Source organism: Dasypus novemcinctus, chromosome 8 (assembly GCF_030445035.2).
Source record: "Dasypus novemcinctus isolate mDasNov1 chromosome 8, mDasNov1.1.hap2, whole genome shotgun sequence".
Lineage (NCBI taxonomy): Eukaryota > Metazoa > Chordata > Mammalia > Cingulata > Dasypodidae > Dasypus > Dasypus novemcinctus.
The window spans coordinates 106,857,316-106,876,125 of record NC_080680.1 but is presented as its reverse complement, the minus strand read 5'-3'; the positions used below and the strand labels follow the sequence as shown (position 1 = coordinate 106,876,125).

Sequence of the window (18,810 nt, the reverse complement as noted above, 5' to 3'; positions counted from 1 at the left end):
AGGGTTTTTGATCCATTTTGAGTTAATTTTTATATAGGGTGTGAGATAGGGTCCTTTTTTCTTCTTTTGGCTGTGGATATCCAGTTCTCTCAGCACTCTTTGTTGGATGGGCTGTTCTGCCGGAGCTGGGTGGGTTTGACAGGCTTGTCAAAAATCACTTGACCATAGATGTGAGGGTCTGTTTCCATTCATCTCTGTGTCTTTATGCCAGTACTATGCTGTTTTTATCACTATAACTAGGTAATATGATTTTTTAAAATAATTTTATTTTTTAAAAGATATTTAGTTTACATAAATATTACACCAAAGATATAGGGATTCCCATATGCCCCACTCCTACACCTCCTACACCCTCCCACATAAACAACATCCCTCATTAGTGTGGCACATTCATTGCAATTGATAAACACATCCTGGGGCATTGTCACTGAGCATGGACCACAGTTCACACTGTAGTCTACACTCTCTCCCACACAATTCTTCATGTTATGGGAAGATATAAAATGGCCTATATCTGTTGTTGCAGTGTCATTCAGGATGATTCCCAAGTACCAAAAAAAGCCCCCATATTATACCCATTCATCACACTCTCTGCCCCAAGAGCCTCCAGTGGCCACTGCCTCCACATCAATGTTGTAATTTCTTCCACTGCTAGAATCACAATAAGTCCATATAGGTAATATGATTTTTTTTGTCTTTATTCATTTTTTTAATATTGCATTCAAAAAATATGAGGTCCCCATATACCCCCCATCCCCTCACCTCACTACTCCCCCCATAAAGAAGTGAGAGTCCTCCAACTTTGCTTTTCTTTTTTAAGATGTTTCTGGCTATTCAGGACCCCTTACCCTTCCAAATAAATTAGATAATTGTGTTTTCCATTTATTTTTTAAATGCTGGTGGAATTTTTATTGGGATTGCATTGAAGCTTTATATCAATTTGAGTAGAGTTGACATCTTAGTGATATTTAGTCTTCCAATCCGTGAGCAGGGATTGTTCTTCCAATTATTTAGATCTTTTTTTATTTCTTTTAACAATCATTTGTAGTTTTCTGAAGACAAGTGCTTTACCTCTTTGGTTAAGTTTATTCCAAAATATTTGGGTTTTATCTGTCATATTTTTTTCACCACTCTTTTGACACTTTAGTTACTTTTACTGATATAACCTTCATTTCTAGACTGTCTTCCAAGCACCTCTCTCCTGTCTTTTCTTTTCAGACCGTAGCACACCCTTTAGTATTTCCTGCAAAAGCCAGTCTCTTGGTTACAAACTCTCGATTTCTGTTTATCTGTGAATATTCTAAACCCACCCTCATTTTTGAAAGACAGTCTTGCTGAATATAAAATAATTGGCCAGAAGTTTCTCTCTTGCAGTATCTTAAATATATCATACCACTGTCTTCTTGCTTCCATGGTTTCTGATGAGAAATTGGCACTTAATCTTATTGGATATCCCTCTTGCTGCTCTCAGAATTCTCTCTTTGTCTTTGGCATTTGACATTCTGATTAGTTAGTATGTGTCTCGGAGTTGGTTTGTTTGGATTTATTTGAATGGGAATACATTGTGCTTCTTGGACATGGATATCTATGTCCTTCTGTAGGGTTGGAAGATTTTCTACCATTATTTCTTCAAATATTCCTTCTGCCCCTTTTCCCTTCTCTTCTCCTTCTGGGAACCCATGACACATATGTTTGCCTGTCTCTTGCTGTCATTTGGTTCCCTTAGATCTTGTTCAATTATTTCCATTCTTCATCTGTTCTTTCAAATGTTTGCTTTCAGAGGCCATTTCTTCAAGCTCACCAATCCTTCTGCCTCCTCAAATCTGCTATTATATGATTACAGTGTATTTTTAATTTCATTTATTGCACCTTTCATTCCCATATTTTTCTATGTATACTTTCCGGTTCTTTGTACTCATCCAATGTCTTAATATCCTTAATCTCTTTAACCATCTCATTGAATTTATTAAGGAGATTTGTTTGAACATCTGTGATTAGTTGTCTCAACTCCTTTATGTCCTCTTGGTCCTTTAACTGGGCCATATCTTCCTGTTTCTTGGTGTGGATTGTAATTTTTTGTTGGCATCTTGACATCTGGCTTACTAGATATATTTATTCTGGGTGTACTTTCTCTCTTTAATTTAGGGCTTTCTTGCCCTTTTCTCAGCCTGGTTTCCCCTCATGCCCAGAGCAGAGTCAAAATGGTGGCTACTGGCCTCTTTACAACTTGGTTCAAACTTTAGCTGTTGTTAGGGTTATACTTTAGCCAGCCGAATTTACTAATCAGTAGCTGAAGTTGGTGGCCAACCGTCTCTTCCTCCCCTGTATTTGTGAAATGGAACTTCCAATTCCAAAATAGCTCCTGAGGTGGCCTGATGAGGCTTGCACCTGCTAGAGTAGGATGATCACCAGCCTCAACAGTGTGGCCTGTATTTTCCCAGAGAGACTGGCACAGGTCCCTCCAGCTTCCTCCCTTCCAGAGGCAGAGGGCTTAGGCTAGAGGTGCAATCTGACCTGGACAGAAAGAACCATTGGAGCATATTTTGAGAACACTTGAGTTAGAAGGAAAGTAATTAACATTTATTATTTACTATGTATGTTATTAACGTGAGTCACTTTCATATGTGTTTTTACATTTGATATTCACAATACTATTGATATTGTATTGTGCCCATTTTATATGTATATATTATCCCCACAAAGTTTTAGTAACTTGTTCAGAGTTCCAGAGATGGCATAGCCTTATGATAATCAGAAGTCTGACTCCAAGAACTGAGAAGGCTCTTGCTCCTGCTATTTCTGCTTCAACACAATTTCTCTCAAAAGAGATGGTTATTAAAGGTTGGTAAACTGGAAAGTGCATAAAAGTGCTCTAAAATGTGTTTTGGAACTAAGTAGCAAAACCACTAAAATGTTAGAAGATATGAAGCATATCAGCTAATATTGAGTGAATTTAGAAAAGACAAGTGTGCATTAGTTTCTCATTGAAGCTATATTATACACACCTAGGCTTTTCTAACCCATATAGGCCTTAAAGATGAGTTAGTCTAGCTCTTGACTAAGAAAATAACCCAAATGGTTAAATTATGTAGTATAACAATGGAAAAACCAGGTCTAAAACCAAGATTTTGTAATTTCTAGTCTTAGGTTCTTTCAAACTATAATCACTATAAAGGTTAAGATGGGTATTCACAAATAGGCATAAAAATGGAGGTGATCTGGTATTATGTTGGTGCAAAATTAATTGCTCTTTTGCATTGTTGAAATTTGCCATTTGATATTGGCATACATTCTTAAATAAATGTGGTTATGTTATACATTATTTGTATATTTGTGCATTTCTTGCTTTATATTTTTTTGCTAATGACATTACTTTTATATTTATTTTACATTTATTTTAGACTGTGATGTTAGACAAAAAGCAAATTCGAGCAATTTTCTTATTTGAGTTCAAAATGGGTCATAAAGCAGCAGCGACAGCTGGCAACATCAACAACACATTTGGCCCAAGAACTGCTAATGAACGTATTGTGCAGTGGTGGTTCAAGAAGTTTTGCAAAGGAGGCTAGAGCCTTGAAGATGAGGAGCATAGTGGCCAGCCATCAGAAGTTGGCAGTGACCAATTGAGAGAAATCATTGAAGCTGATCCGCTTAAACTAAAAGAGAAGTTGCCAAAGAACTCAACTTTGATCATTCTCCAGTTGTTTGGCATTTGAAGCAAATTGGAAAGGTGAAAAACTCGGCAAGTGGGTGCCTCATGAGCTGACTGAAAATTTTGAAAATCATCTTTTTGAAGTGTCTTTTATTCTATGTAACAACAACAAACCATTTTCTCAATCTGATTGTGACATGCAACAAAAAGTGGATTTTATGCGACAGCCATCTCTGTGGTTGGACCGAGAAGAAGCTCCAGAGCCCTTCCCAAAGCCAAACTTGCACCAAAAAAAGGTCATGGCCAAAAAAAGGTTTGGTGGTCTGCTGCCATTACAGTGTTCTGAATCACAGTGAAACCATTACATCTGAGAAGTATGCTCAGCAAATCTATGAGATGCAGCGAAAAATTGCAATGCCTACAGCTGGCAACTGATCAACAGAAAGGGCCCGATTCTTCTCTATAGCACCCTACCACGCATCACACAACCAATGCTTCAAAAGTTGAACAGATTGGGCTAGGAAGTTTTGCCTCTTCCCATGTTCACCTGACTTTCGCCAACCAGCTACCACTTCTTCAAGCAACACGACAACTTTTTGCAGGGAAAACACTTCCACAACCAGCAGGATGCAGAAAATGCTTTCCAAGAGTTCCTTGAATCCCAAAGCATGAATTTTTATGGTACAGGAAGAAGCAAACATTTCTTGTTTGCAACAGTGTGTTGATTATAATGGTTCCTATTTTGATTAATAAAGATGTGTATTAGCCTAGTTATAATGATTTAAAATTCATGGTCTAAAACTGCAGTTCCTTTTGCACCAACCTAAATATTTTAAAGGAATAGAATAAATGGTGACATTTTTATGAATTATTTCTCAAAAGTTCTGCTACTGACACTGAAAATAGATGGTGGAATGGCATTTAGAGCTTTTGTGAACTATTAACAGAATGCTGGAATGTGTCCCAGAGCTCAGGGGGGTGTTAAAATCCATTCTTACCTCAGTTAGAACCACATGGAAAAATAGAGCAGCTGCAAATACTGCAGGTAACAGTTTTAGCACAAATTATATACCATAGGCATTGCAAAAGCACTGCAAGGTACCTGATACAGAGGTGTGTAACAACTAGCTCCAGCTCCTCTTGAACAACTTAAAAGTAATATGGGCAAGGACTTCACTGACTTGACAGGGCCCTTGGATAGCTTGACATGGGTTTACCCCAAATTAGGGACTATTCAGCGGTGCTTCTTAATAGGAATAGGTCTATGTTTCTTTCTAAGCCTCTCATAAAACTACAACTTTGTTTCCTTATCTCAATTTTTCTGGATTGCCCCAGAAAGCAAAAAAACTAACTTGGTGTTAAGAGACTGAGACACAAGCCAGTTGTTTAGAAGCACCATGATAGAGGTAATAGCAAAAGCAGTGGACTTGGGGTCAAAATCCGGGTTTTATTGGCTGCCACTAAACCAACTACTCTGTGATGCTGGCCAGCCATTAACCTTCTCTCCCTCAGTCTTCCATCTGTAAAATGAGTAGCCATTCCTGTTTAATCCTGGCTTGTCCTTCAAGTGGAATTATGTTTGGAAACATACTATACTGTTGTGTCTTAGCACTCCTCAGAAAATAAAGTGTCCTGAGAACATGCCACAAAAGTAAAGGAAATGGGAGCAGATGTGGCTCAAGCGATTGAACTCCTGCTTCTCACATGGGAGGTCCTGGGTTCAGTCCCCAGGGCCTCCTAAAGACAAAAAAAAACAAACACAAGCAAACAAACAAAAAACCGACTCAGAGGAGCCATTGCCACTCAGTGGTTGAGCACCAGCTTTCTGCTTACAAGTCTGGGGTCCAATCCCCAGCCGTGGTACCTCAAAAAAAAAAAAAAAAAAGGAAGTTACTACTGACTGGACCCAGACTTAGAATCAATAAACAAGTATTCATCAAATACCCACCTAAAGGATATGTTCGACTGTATATAACCTTATCCTAAGCCCTACAATGCATTCTACAAATAAGATGTGAATGGTTTCCTTCAACCTCATTGTTGAGCATTCACAGAGCATAATAACTCTTTACAGAGTACTAATAATGCATTTGCATATATTATATGGTCTTTTTTTTCTCAGTATGTTTTTCCACTCATTATCTTATTGGAAGCATAAATTCTTGAAAGAGGAAAAGATAGGTATTATCTCCATGTTTCCATGAGTTTCGGGTGAGACGTTGAAACTCAGAAAACCTAAGTGGTTCTCAAGCGTGGGAGGGTAATTTTGCCCCCTATAGGAGACATTTTTGGTTGTCACAACTCGGAGGGAAATGCTGCTGGCATCTAGTGGTAGAGACCAGGAATGTTGCTAAACATCCTACAACAAAGAAGTATCTGGCCCAAAATGTCAGTAAGGACACCGTTGAAAAACCCTGACGTAGGTGCTTTACCCAAAAAACACAGAATGGTGGAGTGGGGACCAGAATCCCGATCTCTGACTCAGTCTATTGTTTTCAACTATCCCTAAAACAGGGTATTAAAAACTGGAGTCACATAAATTCTTGATATGTTGTTAATGTTGTAAGGTGGTATGAGTGGAAAGTAGGGTTTGTTTATATCACTATTGAAGGTTTCCACATGTAGTATAGCTCATGCAGCCCAATAGGAATCTGTTAAGCTATTGCTGTGTGTCTTGGAGGTCTGTTGGCCATGCCCCTCAGGGAGCTTAGTCTACCTTCTAAACATAAATACGTATTGAGCAACTACAGAATTTGAGTAATTTATCCAAATATTATTGAAATGTGGACACAGCCCCTTTAACAGTCTCTATCCCTACTACCAACCTAAAGACCCATGGGAGCATTTATAGGAAATGTTACCAAGAGACTCAGCTGGAAATTAGCAGACTCTGAATTTGAATATCATCAGACTCCAAACTAAGGCTCTTAACAATATTCTGTAAGCTTAACTCTGACCTACAGAGTGCCATGAGACTTTAAAAGCTCTTACTAGAAAAAATTTAAAAGTTTTTTTAAAAAGCTCTTGCTAGTCCTTGTAGTGTATTTTTCAATTTTGTCCATTTTATAACCCAGAAATTAGACAGTTCTCCTTAACCCTTCTAAAGTTTTAACAGTGTCTTTCTGGATTCTGGTATATTAAAGAATTGAAGCCCATTGCTCTGCAAGGATTTTCTTTTTTTTTTTTTTTTTTTTTTTTTTTTTTTATTGCAAGGATTTTCTATTCCTTCTACCACGTAGAACTTGAGCAGGGAATATTATTAAGGAAGAATAATAAAGGCCAGTTATTCTACAGAGCAGCCTAGTACTCTTAAAATATAAATCCAATTATATCACTCTCCTGCTTATTACTCTTAAATAGCTGCCCATTGCCCTTAGAATAAAATTTAGACTCATTAAAATGGCCTATCAGGCCTTCTAACTGATCCTCCCTCTGCCTCTCTCTTTAACCTCATCACCCTCTCTTCTTTTGTATGCCACTTTACTCCATTCTTACTAGCCTTTGAATGCCCCTGATTCTTGACTCTTGTAAGCTCTTCTCTACCCTTCTCCCAATGCCAGTAATTTTCACTTCCTTAAAGAGGGCTCCTCTCTTTCTCCCCACCTGACTCCTCCCATCAAAATTAGCTCTTTCAGTTATTTTCTACCACAGTACAGTGTTTACTTCCTTTATGCCACTTATCACAATTTGTAATTATATATACTTATACATATTTGTTTGTTTACATGTTTAATTAAGGTTTTCTCCTCTGGACTAATCTCCAGAAAGGCAATACCTTGTCTTTTTGCACCTGGGTCCTCATAGGTGTGTATGAAAACCTACCTGGATTTTGTGAGAATTAATAAGTACTTTTTGCCAGATAACTCCAAACAGGCCTCCTATTGGTCCCCTGGGAGCTAACAGGCAACCAGTAAGAAGAGCAACCAGCTGGGGCTTCTTCCCAACATTAGAAAGGGGGGGGGGAGGAAAGGTCTTAAAAAGGCCTCACCTGGGACCCCACATGCACCTCTCACCCTGTAGCACTTCTGCACCCATGTCTCAGGTTGTGTACTTATCTCATTTCTAGTTCTCGTTTCCTAATAAACTCTTTACTGTCTTAGCCAAGGGGTAAAAAAGTACTTTTTGAATGAATGAATGAATATTTGTTGACTGTTCTTCCAGATGCTATGAGGAGGTAAAAATTTGTAAGTTTCTTGTTTTCAAGGAACTTGCTGTGTTTATGGGTACTTTTTATCTTGTTTTTAAAAACCATAAGTCAGAATTCCCATAAGAGAAGATTGCTAGAGAAATTCAGAAAAAAAGAAAGATTTCTTCTGGCAGGAATTCAAAGAAAACTTCATTGAGGAGATAGCATTTTAACTAAGACTTAAAGAATGAACTAGTCATTTCAGGTTCTGGCTCCAGCTCTGCCAGCTCATTGTTCCTGGCCTTGTGGCTGTGGCAGCCTCCTTCATCTCTTTGCGCTATGCCTGGTGGCCTGAAGGCTCTGTGCAGTATCTCCTACGTGGAGCTAATCCATGATCCAGTACCAAGACCAGCACTTCCAGAGTGACAATGATGAATAAGAAAAATTACTGAAGAAAAACTGTACATTGTATGTCAGAAATCTTTCCTTTTACACAGCTGAAAAACAAATCTGTGAACTCTTTGGCAAAAGTAGTGACATAAAGAAAATCATTATGGGCCTGCCTGGATAAAACGAAAAAAAAAACATCAAGTGGATTCTGTTTTGTGGAGTACTATTAAGAGCAGAGGCAGAAAATGCCAAGTGGTACATAAATGGACCACGTCTGGATGACGGGATCATTCGCACAGACTAGGGTTCCATTTTTAAAGAGGGCCAGCAGTATGACCAGGGGCCATTTGGGATTCAGGTACAAGACAAGTATCAGCCAGACTATGATGCTGAGAGAGGAGGCCGTGGAAGACTGGCACCCAGTGAGTGGGTGAGAGCCCCAACAGTGAAAAACTGCCTTTGGGAGGGCAGTACTGAAGGTCTGCAAACCAGCCCATTTCTGCCAAGCTTTGAACAATGTATCAGCTGAGCTAGAAGCCTCATCATGGTTTTTCTCTGAAAATTATTGAAGGACAGAATCCAAAAGAATGCCTTTAATTCTAGTCCTAGAATATTACTTAAATGTGTCAGATTATCAGAATAATTTTCTGTTACCAGGTCAAAAATTGTGTTCCGTAATGACAGATTAGATCTATAATGTTGATTAATCTGTCAGCCAGAAAATACCATACTTCTTTTGGGAAGACTGGAAAATTTTTTAAATTTGTTTTACCGTGTTTGAGTCTAAGTAGGTTCATGATCTACATTGGGGTCTGCCTGGATTTTTTTTTTTTTTTAATTTTAAGTTTGTGTATGATAAATGGAGTTTTGCTATGTTATAGGCTTGCTCTACATTTGGAACAGATGTTTGACAACTGAACTTGTTTTCTATGTTGAATTTCTAAATCCCTAAAGGCAAACTTAGAGTCAGGGGCCCTATCTAAGTAGTTGGCACAAAATTTAAGCCTTTGACAATCTCCAGGGGGCACCACTTGCCTCCATGCTTTATATGGTCCATCAGGAAATTAAGGTGCAGGACTTGAAGGGTAGTTACTAAACGCATTTTTCAAAAGATGTACAAGTTAAACCTAAAGCCAAAGTAAACAAGAGTCATATTACCAAGAACTTCAGTTGCTGGGGTGAAGGGGGGGGGGGCATTGTCAGTAGGAAATGTGATGAAATAACAAGGGATAAGTTGAAATGTTGCCTTGAAATTATTAAGGTTGCTGTGATGACCATCGGATTTATTCTTTTAATTTTCAAAGTGATCTTGGGAATGGAGTAGGTTTAAAAAGAGCTAGAAGAGTAAAACAAAAAAAACTTAAATTAAAAATTATCAGATAAGCTTCCCTCAGGAAATATCTTTTTCAGCCAATTCTTGTATTGAAATCTGTTTTGTTTTTACCCCATATCAAATAAATTGTACTTACTGAGGTTCAGAGCCTTAATACTCAGCTGATGTTCTCTACAGAGAGGGGAGGCTAGAGAATTATGCACTTGTAAGGCAAGAAGTGATTTGTCTATAATACTCTATGTGAGCGGTTGCTCTCTTTAAAATGCTAGTCTAGTATACTTTTCCCTGTTACAAGTGAAGTGGTTTGTGAAAGTTGGGACTGAAGTAATGGGACCATCTTTCATGTTACAGTAACTAGGTTTTCTCATGAAATTCAAACTGTTTATTTGAATTTTTAAAAGAACTGTAACTAATCATACGTGTTTAGGAAGAAACCATTTGCAAACACGTAATTTAAGGAGGATATACTATTTGTTTTTCTAATTTCTTTTTACACTGTAGTTTCAATTAATGTATTTTATATACTTTTGTAGTAAACATAACTCACATTTCTGCAGGACTTAAACCACAGAGTGGTTCCTATTTGAATTATCTCTTCTGTGACTGGCCACCTTTCAATAAAGTTGGACCAACAATAACAACAAAAACGAACTAAATTGTAAACTCAAAAGTGCAAGAACCATGTTTTAACTTTATCCTTAATTCTGGCTCATATTAAGTATATAATAAATGTATGTTGAATAAAAACTGGCAGGATTTGTACATACAGAGAAAAATGGAAAAGGGGGGGGATTCCAGGGAGTGACACAAGCCAAAAAGGCATACAAGTATCAAAGTGCTATATTTATTCAGGAAAAGTGAGTAGATCAGTTTTCTTAAAACTTAAGAATGTGAGGAGGATTCAATTGAGATAAAGTTGGAAAGAAAAGTCTGTAACAGATAGACTTAAATGCCAGATATTTAGCATAAAATCAGTGTATCAGTATTACAGGCTGGGAGTAAAGGTGTTTAGGTTTCTCTTTGCAGGCAGAAATTAGTTCCTGGAAGTGCATTCCAAACTGCAAATTACACCTTGAAGAATACATGCAAGTTCTAAGTACCGGTAGTACAAATACTAGTTTAGCTTGGAGTACTAGACCTATTATCAACATCATTACCATAAAATCGCAAGATTCAGATTCCAGTGTTGATTCTTCTGTATTTGGCTTGGCTAGAAAGAGTGTTTTCTTCCTTATATTTCTGGAAAGGAGCAATAAATACACATGCCTGAGAAGTCCCTAAAGGTGTTTGAACAGTTATTATAGAATTTGTATATTACCTAGGAGCGCCAAGCATTGACTACTAAGTTCCTTCCAACTTTGAGTTAGATTCTGTCACCCACAAATTAAGAGACAGGATACTCAGGTTTTAATTTCAGGTCATCCACAAACAGATGAAGAAATGGCTCATTCATCTCAAGCATAATAGTTTGGAGCCAGATATTGCTCTTTAGCTGGGTCAGGAAGGAGTAGCATCATAATGGAGATAGAGCCACAACTTTTCTGTATGTAATTAACATGACTGAATGGTTTATTTGAAAAAGAATAAGAAGGGAAATTTTAGGATGTGTATAAATCACAGTACACACAAAACCATAGTGTTGTACAACACAAAGAGTAAACACTAATATAAATAGTGGGCTAAAGTTAATAGCATAATAATGTTGTTTCATGAATTGTAGCAAAGGTACCACACTAATGCAAAATGTGAATGGGGGGAACTGTGCGTGAGAGGGGGTTATGGAGGAGCTCTGTACTTTCTGCATGACGTTTTTATAAACCTACAACTGCTGTAATTTTAAAACAGGAAGAAAAAAAGACATACCAGGATATAATCTCCACAAAAAAATAAAGAACAAAGGCAGAAAAAAAATAAAAGGAATAGCATCCAAGAGGGGCTCATTAAATTTCTGCAGTTGAAGATGAGACAGAATTTTGGAGGAAAGTTAATTACTCCTGCTTAATTCTTCTCTTACCTTTTCTTAATACCAGTCTATCAGCATGAAGATAGAAATAAGCACAGATTGAAAAGAACATAAAAACATTTCAACCCCATTTAGAGTTATTAGGAAAGGCGCACTGTACTATGGATGTTCAGAAGGCTTAGAACTAGACCTTGGAAGACGAGGAGAATTTGTTGCAATAGAGATTGTAAGGATGGCATTCCAGACTGAGGAAACAAAGTGAACAGATACCAGACCAAACAGCGTGGGATATGTCCTAGAGCAGCTGAAATTTTGGCTATTGGACTTGTTTGGCTGGAATACAAGTTATGTGTAGGCAGAAAGGTAAGTTAGGGTCTTAATTTTGGAGATACGTGATTTCAGGTGGGAAGAGTAACAGTCATTAGAGGGGTTAGCAGTTGGTGGAATTTTTTGAGCAGGTAAGTGGCAAATTAGAGCCATACCTTAGGTAGATAAATTTCTCATTGATGTATCCTATAGGATGGATGCAAGGCAGGGGTACCAATTAGAAAAACCATATTTGTAATAGAGCTGCTGATGGGCTGCTGATGGTGAAAACTAGAGGCAATCCAGATGAATTTTCTTAATGGGGATTAGGAAAAGTGACCCAAAATTGAGACATTGGCTAATTAATTAGTAAAGCAGGTGGAATAGAACATAAGCCCTGGACTGGGTAGTAAGGAGACCTACGTTCTAGCAAAGGTACCACCACAGCTTTCAAGTGTAACCTTGAACAGTTTATTTAAGCTCTCTCTGTGCCTCAGTTCCTCCGTCTCAAAAAGTGAGGAGAGAATAAGGTAATAAAGTTGTATTTATAGAAAGACAATACTCGTGTTTCTTACTGTCATTTGTTCAGGTCCCATGCAATTCATTTAGTATATGTACAAAAGAGAAACAGTTCAAAGTTGATCTTATTTTGCAGTTCACTGTTTCCTCTACTCTCCTTTTATGTGCCACTTATCAAAGTTCAGTGCCATAGAGACTTGATTGATAAAAGGTCTGGGTTTGGCATTTCAGACCACTTCAAGGTCGATAGCAGCCACTATGCTCTACAAATTACTCTCCTTCCTTCTTCCACTTTTAGAAACAGATACGAATTTTGCGCACAGTCTCTCTCTCACATTTATCCCAAAACAAATATTTTATAAAAGTATCTATAAAGGCAAATGAGACCAGAAAATGTAAATGTTTAGATTCTCCCAAGACCTTTGTTGTTTCATGCTCTGGCATCTATAAAATGAATAAGTTGAACAATTGATAATGATGAATTGGTAATATCCTTCTAACTCTTAAAAAAGGTTCAACTTGCCTATGTTACCTATATATCAACTATATTTCCTACTTATTGAATAGTTTCTGGGTACAGCGATCAATCAGTCAAATATTACCTATCATTTCAGGCTCATGAACATAGTGGTGAAGAAACTGAATTTTGCCCAGTATGTCACTAGCAGATTAGAGAATTAATTTGTCTGACTTTTATCTAAACTGCCAGAGGAGAAATGCAGAGAAAATCTATTTATTTCAATAAATATTTATTGTAATCTACTGCTATGTACTGAGTATTAGAAAATGCAGGAGAGCCAAAGATGAACAAGATTGGATCCTCACAGAGCTTACAATCTAGTAATGAGGATAGTGACAAAGCATTATTCAGTTCTACTTACACTGAACTAAAAGAGAAATTGAATGAAAGCTTTAGCTCTGGGTGGAAATTTATTAATCATATAATTTAGTGTAACTTTATAGTTAAGGAAAGTGAAGCTGTAAAATATGAAATGACTTGCCCAATATAGTAATTTATCACCTGCCTATGACGTTTAGTTCTTTTTCCTTTATATTTTGTTGCTTATGCTTGTTGCTATTATATTTTGTTGCTCGTACAGTAGTTGCATGGTCCCTTTATGTTTGCCAGAAGACATAGTTGATCTAGGGATTGGACAATAGGTCCTTAAAAAATTAGGTATGCTTTTAATATGGGAAATGATAGCCCTCCATTGCTTTGTATTCACCATGTAACCAGTGCCTCCAGGATCTGTCTTGCCTCAACCGGTTTCTCATCTTCTTTGCACAACCTGAGCAGCTTAATTAGGTAGGAAGGAGATGTGGAAAGATGAAATTTATGATGGAAGGGGGTGTGACCTTGAACCAAGACCTGGAGAATAAGGCGTGTCTTGTCTTACCCTGATTGGAATCAAATCAGAGGTTTTTGCTTTCTCTCTTTTCCATAGATCCACTTAGGATAAGACTTCCAGGACTTTCTCCTGCATTATTATCCTTTGTGCTAAAATAGATATTCTTAGCCTACAACTTCTGAGTAAAATTGGTAGCTACTCCTACCAATTCATAGCTACTCTTATTCTTCTAAAATCTTGTTAATCCATGCAGCATTTCTTGTTTGCCTTGATCATTGGCCACTCATAAATGAAGGCTCTTTAAATTTAAGTATAATCGTTTGAAGTAATTTTCCCCTTTATGTCTTTGGCAGTTAGTTACTTTTGATGCAGCCCATTAGACTGATCTATGAGTAATTCAGCCGTACAGACTCTGCTATTACTTGTGTGTATACACTGTGCCTAGTTTGGTTTCTTTCCATGAATACTTTCATGGAATCCCATGTAGATTATCTAAAGGTAGTATAACTATCTTCAGATAATAATAATCTACCAAAGCTCACTTCGGTATGTGGGGAAGAAAGAGGAAATAATAACATTATAGAGTTAAAAAAAAAAAAAAAAAAAGGCTAAAAGCCAGAAAGGGAAAACAGTAGCCTTTTTTATTGAAGAATTTTTAAAAGATAAAATCTAATATTCTTTTTTTGGTGGTGGTGGTGGTGGTGGTGGTAGTGGTGGTAGTGGCAGTAGTTATGGTGGGTTTTTGGCAGTTGTTCTCCTGAACTCTGATGCTCCTTATGATCTCAAGAAAGATACAGGCCAAGAAAAAGACAGTTAAAATAACCAGTTGTGTGGTTGTATCCATACTACTATGACCACATTTCTGCCAGTCAGTTTGAAATAGGAATGTGAGGTCAACACCAGGGAATCAGTACAACATTGTCATAGCCTTCAAAGGGAAGGGTCTTACCCGTCTACATTCGTCAGATTGGATTTCCCCTCCCACTTGCTGGGATTACTTTTATTCAAGCTACTCTAGTATTTTGTCATGGAATGTCAAGTTAGGACTCCTAGGCCTTATTTATTACTGCATTACAGCAAGATCTCCCCTAAACTCCTTTATATCTCCTTCACACATACACATCCCAAGAAAAAGAACAATCTAGTATGGAGTTCAAAAAGGCATCAGAGAATAATAAAATTCTCTATCAGGGCACTTGAAACAATGCCAGAGCCAGTTCTTAGAATATCTACTGATCCCATACAGGTCATAATTAGCCCAGTTAAACTGGTTGCCTGATCATGTGAACATAGTCCATAAGCATGAATCTCTGTTTATGGTAGTATAGTGTCTTTGATCTTGAATTTCCCATTTCTGTCCTTATGTTGCCAGTCATTAGTAATGGCTGCAGAAAACAGAAGGGCAACTAGATTGATTTCTCTTTGTTTAATGCTTTTACAAATCTTAAAAGGAATATGACCCTAATCGTTTTAAGAATAGAACCCTTCTTCCTTATCTTGGAAGTCAGGAAAGTCTAGGCAATCTCCAATAGAATTATCTGAGGCTTTCTGTCTGACCTAGAGAAGAGGGGCCACGTGACAGATTTATCATGATTTCTGTGGAATCTTTCTGTGGAGTCTAATCTCCAGAGTTCCTATGGATTATTGTTTCTTATCCATCATTGTGCAATACCAGGAAAATAAAAGAATTTACAGTTTGGACTAAACCTATTAGAAATAAGGTCAGTGATAAGATTCAGAATGTGCATTGGAATTTAGCCTTCTATCTAGTTTCCTGACTCCATCCATAAATTCATTTTTAAATGCCAGATTTTGCCAAGAGTCTGGCCCTCTGGTTAAGTTTTTTTTTTTAAGATTTATTTATTTATTTATTTATTTATTTATTTATTTAATTCCCCCCCCCCTCCCCCGGTTGTCTGTTCTGTCTATTTGCTGCATCTTGTTTCTTTGTCCGCTTCTGTTGTTGTCAGCGGCACGGGAAGTGTGGGCGGCACCATTCCTGGGCAGGCTGCACTTTCTTTCGCGCTGGGCGGCTCTTTTTACGGGGCGCACTCCTTGCGCGTGGGGCTTCCCTACGTGGGGGACACCCCTGCGTGGGGCGGCACTTCTTGCGCACGGGCCAGCTCCACACAGGTCAAGGAGGCCCGGGGTTTGAACCGCAGACCTCCCATGTGGTAGACGGACGCCCTAACCACTGGGCCAAGTCCGTTTCCCTAGTTAAGTTTTATAATGTGTCTGTGTTGGGGTTGAGGAGCAGGAATAGGGGAAATTTCTTTTTTGATTGTCCGCAAGCAGACTGAAAATAATTAGACTTTTGACTACAAAGACGTTTTGAAACCTATTTGTTAAATACTATACTGTACCATACTTATTAAATGGGGAGAAAGGAAAGCAAAAAGAAATGAATCCACTATAAAGTATTTGTTGTAGAACATGCCATTTCCCATGTCTACAAGTATTAGAACACTAACAAAAAATTGGCATATAGCCAACTCATGTGCTTAAGATTAATGTTCCTAGAAACTGAATACTTTAAAGGCTTTATGAGCAACTTACTTCCTTAACTATTTTATATGAACTAATTTCCACAGAAACTCATGTTTGGTTTTTTTGTAGTCAGTTCCTAGACCATTTCTCATGTGTGTCTTTAAAGGTCCAAGAATTTTTCTTATGCTGGAAGAAGGAGCTATTATGAACTGTCCACATGAGTGCTGATTGCCATTTTGTTGTCCCAGTTAGGAGACAGGATGGGCAAAAAGGACCTTAAAAGTAGTCTTGACCAGTATCTTCTGTAGGAGAAAAAGCCAATATTTTGATTAATGTCGTCTCCCACAAGGTTCACTCCTTTGATTTTCCATATCCAAAGTCTTATCCCCTTGGGAAGCAGATGTGACTCAAGCGATTAATCTCCTGCCTCCCACATGGGATGTCCCAGGTTCAGTTCCCAGTGCCTCCTAAAAAGAAGACCAGCACAGAACAGACACAAAAAATGCAAATAATGAGGGGGTGGGGAGAAATAAATAAATAAATCTTTAAAAAATAGTAATAAAGTCTTTTATCCCCTGTTATTCATATAGCAATATAGCTACCATTGATCAAGTACTTTGCTAAAGGCTTTAAGTATATTATCTCATTTAATCCTCTCATAAGCCCTCCCAGTTCTATAGGCTTGAAACCAACTCCAGAGGGATTAAATAGTTCTCCCAAGTCATGCAAGTTAGTAAGTGGAAGAATCCTAGTAGAAATAACTTGGGTCTGACACCAAAGACATTGTCTTCTCCAAATACTGCTTATGGCTTGGTAAGAAATTTTATTGGAACTTGAAATATAATTAGAACACCTTCCAAGTTCTTTGCCAGATGTCTTCCAGATGCACTGTTGAGTTGTTGAGTTCTCCAGTATTGAATGCAAAGGTACTTCTCCAATATGGGTCCTTCTTAAATTCTGTTCAAAAATCTAATTTACCTGAGTTGACAAAAATGTAAATGAAAGTACGGTATTTCTAATCTTTCCACCTAGTTATAAACACAACTTGGTAAATAAAATATTGTTAGTGGATTTTATCAAAGATTAAAAGTCAAGAATCCTAAGGTTTTTTTTTGTCTGTTTGTTTTTTTGGTAGTTTCTTAGTTCTATCCCTGAATTATATATATTCAGGTTTTTTTTTTTTTTTTAGTACTCTTCTTTATAAATAACTTGTAAATTTGATAAAGTAGAAGACTAAGGATAAGAAGGAAAATGAAAGGTAGCAGTTTATACTTAGATTATCCTATAACCAAAAATCCAGTAAATTGATAAATACACAGATTTTGTTCAGATTTTGCTATGGTTCCACTTATCACTCATCATTTCTAACTCTTATACAAATCCCATTAGTTCTAATTGCTTTCTAAATCATAAAACTTCTGTCAAAGTACAGTCCACAACTACCTTGTGGACCTTGAACACCAATACTTAAAAAGAGACTGTGACAGTAGGGCTACGTTAGAGAAAACAGTTCTTAGAGAGCAAGATGGATAAAGTTATCAGTAGGGTTAGAGAAATATGAATAAACCAGAGACAGAAAAACACAGCTCACAGTTACCATGAGATTAAACTTTTTATCTTCAGACTTCTAGGTGAGACAGCAAACAAACAAGATTGTTCTGGCCCTGAACTTTGACTTATACTTACTTCAGTATCCATTTTTATTCTGGAAGAAGCTGAGCTTGGATCTTTTTAGATTAAAGTTATTGAAGGAAAGACTAAAACCTGCAAGTTTCTGTAAGTAGAATTTCTCTTCCAGAGAGAATGTTTGATTCCTTCAAAAAAAAAATGAATTATCCAAACACATTTGGCACATCCCTGAAAAGCCAAGTAGGAAGAAAAAATTTTTAATCTCTTTCATTTATTGTGCTTTAATAATTAATTTCTAAGTTTTTCCTTTCTTGATACCACTTGGGTTTGGTGTATTCCAATGGAAATTTTCCTAGAATAAGACTATTAGTAAGCATAAGGGGCATAAATCAAGGAGTAAGGATTGGTTTGAGTTGATCCCTACAGTATATGTTTATATGTTAATTTTTACCAACTTTTGTACCTTTCTTTTCATATGCCATTGGGTAAGCCTTGCATAGGAGTCAGTTCCAAGGAACTCACTGTCTACTAACAATCAAAGGAAATAGATTTTATTCCTGCCCTATTTCCTAATATATTTGAATGTGAAATGTATCCTGTAAAGATGACACTTCAGAACAGGTACATGCTTTGACATGGTCTGAAGATTTGAACATATAAATTTCTCGGTCACTAATGAGATAATCTAAAGAGCTTTATTAATATATCTTCATTGAACAGGTAATGAGGTACCTGAACAAAAAGGAACCTGTGAATCTCCAGAAAGTGTTAGTGAAGAATACTTAAAAGTTCACCGAGGAAATCAAGGGTACAAATCTTAAATAGTCTGTGGTGCTATATTCTTGCTTTTTAAACAGCCATTTACATGTCATCTTATACCCCAAAGTGGAAATTATGACTGTTCAGTTCCCTTTCTAGCTTCTAGCTTTTAAGTTCCTTTAGGAAAGACTCCATGTCTGATCCATCTCTGTATCTCTCACTGACTCAAAGACCAGGATTCATGGCGACAATATGGAATGAAATTATCCTTTATGGTTTTCTAATGCTGTTACCATT

General features: G+C 37.3%; 1 protein-coding gene and 1 pseudogene across 2 annotated transcripts in view; both read left to right on the top strand.

Moving 5' to 3' along the window:
- SLC31A1 (solute carrier family 31 member 1) overlaps nucleotides 1-18,810 on the top strand; it is a 40,131-nt gene that overhangs the window by 12,253 nt on the left and 9,068 nt on the right. The gene's annotated exons all lie outside the window — the stretch shown is intronic.
- LOC131279510 (nuclear cap-binding protein subunit 2 pseudogene) lies at nucleotides 7,811-8,883 on the top strand (annotated as a pseudogene).